The following is a 2058-nucleotide window of genomic DNA, read 5'->3' as shown; positions in this document are numbered from 1 at the left end:
AAAATCGGTGGGAATGTAGAATTGACCTATGCGCACGGGAACGTTTTCAAGAATTCCTACGGGATATCTAACGGAACGATTTGCTAATTGCACAGACATTTTAGTTGGTCTTAATTCTCCCATTTCAAGTCTCTTGCATATGGACAAGGGCATAACACTGATACCGGCTCCTAAATCGTATAGAGCTTTGTCTATGACAAATTTTCCTATGTGACAGGGTATAGAGAAACTACCAGGATCTTTAAGTTTAGGAGGCATATTTTGGATTATCGCGCTGCACTCAGCAGTGAGTGTAACGGTTTCGCTATCTTCAAGTTTCCTTTTATTAGAAAGAATTTCTTTTAAGAACTTAGCATATGAGGGCATCTGTGTAATAGCTTCTGTAAAAGGAATGGTGACGTTTAATTGTTTCAGTAGGTCAACAAATTTTTTAAATTGGCCCGCATCTTTGGATTTAATTAGCCTTTGAGGATAAGGGATAGGTGGTTTGTAAGGCGGTGGAGGTACATAAGGTTCTTTCTTTTCTACGGTTTCCTTATTACTCTCTTCCTTTTCCTTAGGTTTACTTTCTTCTCAGTTGACTTTTTAGAGTTTTGGTTCTCAATCCTTGGGTCAGGCGGTCCTTCTACCTCTGTTCCACTTCTTAATATAATTGCATGAGCGTGGCTTTTCGGGTTAGGTTGAGGCTGTCCAGGAAATGTACCAGTTGGGGCAGCAGTAGGCGCTTGTTGTTGAGCTACTTGCGAGATTTGTGTTTCCAGCATTTTGTTATGGGTAGCCAGGGCATCTACTTTACTTGCTAGTTGTTTAATCTGTTCGCTAGTGTGTACATTCTGGTTTAAGAACTCTTTATTCGTTTGCTGTTGAGAAGCTATGAAGTTCTCCATCATGATTTCCAAGTTGGATTTCCTAGGAATGTTATTGTTAGACGTAGATGGGGTTGGCTTTTGATATCCGGGAGGTATAGCTGGGGCTTGACTGGGAGCTTGACCTGGTGCGTATAAAGCATTATTACTCTTATATGAAAAATTAGGATGGTTCTTCCAGTTTGAGTTATAGGTATGCGAGTATGGATTTCCTTGAGCATAGTTCACTTGCTCTGCTTGGATTCCTATTAGGAGTTGACAATCTGTAGGAGTGTGACCTTGGATTCCACAGACTTCGCAATTTTGAGTTACGGCAACCACGGTGGCTGGAGGTGATACATTTAAACTTTCAATTTTCTGGGCAAGAGCATTCACTTTTGCATTAACATGATCAAGGCTACTTATCTCGTACATGCCTCCTTTTGTTTGAGGTTTTTCTACCATTGTTCGGTCGCTTCCCCACTGATAATGGTTTTGGGTCATGCTCTTAATAAGTTGATAAGCGTCAGCGTAAGGTTTATCCATAAGCGCACCACCGGCGGCGGCGTCTATTGTTAACCTTGTGTTGTACAAGAGACCATTATAGAAGGTATGAATTACTAACCAGTCCTCTAAACCATGGTGTGGACAAAGTCTCATCATGTCTTTGTATCTTTCCCAAGCTTCGAAAAGAGACTCGTTATCTTTCTGCTTAAATCCATTTATCTGGGCTCTTAACATAGCTGTTTTGCTTGGAGGAAAATATCGGGCAAGAAAGACTTTCTTCAACTCATTCCATGTGGTGACTGAGTTGGAAGGAAGAGACTGAAGCCATCTTCTAGCTTTATCTCTTAACGAGAAAGGAAAGAGACGAAGTCGAATTGCCTCTGAAGTGACACCATTAGCTTTAACAGTATCAGCGTATTGGACAAATACGGATAAATGAAGGTTTGGATCCTCGGTAGGATTTCCAGAGAATTGATTTTGTTGCACTGCCTGCAACAGCGAAGGTTTAAGTTCGAAGTTGTTTGCTTCGATTGCGGGTGGAGCAATACTCGAATGCGGCTCATCTTGCGATAGAGCGGCGTAATCTCGAAGAGCACGAGCTAGTTCTGCCATCTCGGGTATCGGCGAAGGAAGGAGGTTTTTGAGATCAGGAATTTCGATTGGAGGAAGATTGTTTGCAGCACGATACTCCCGAATTCGTCGTAAG

The 2058-nt window shown here is 41.9% G+C and overlaps 1 non-coding gene across 1 annotated transcript; it reads left to right on the top strand.

Moving 5' to 3' along the window:
• Positions 1-1479: 1479 nt before the first annotated feature.
• Positions 1480-1586, top strand: LOC127109270 (small nucleolar RNA R71). Its single transcript, XR_007796598.1, has one exon. It is a non-coding gene; the product is annotated as a small nucleolar RNA R71 (small nucleolar RNA).
• Positions 1587-2058: the final 472 nt, after the last annotated feature.

Source organism: Lathyrus oleraceus, chromosome 7, assembly GCF_024323335.1.
Source record: "Lathyrus oleraceus cultivar Zhongwan6 chromosome 7, CAAS_Psat_ZW6_1.0, whole genome shotgun sequence".
NCBI classification, from domain to species: domain Eukaryota; kingdom Viridiplantae; phylum Streptophyta; class Magnoliopsida; order Fabales; family Fabaceae; genus Lathyrus; species Lathyrus oleraceus.
This window is presented reverse-complemented; position numbering and strand designations above follow the sequence as displayed.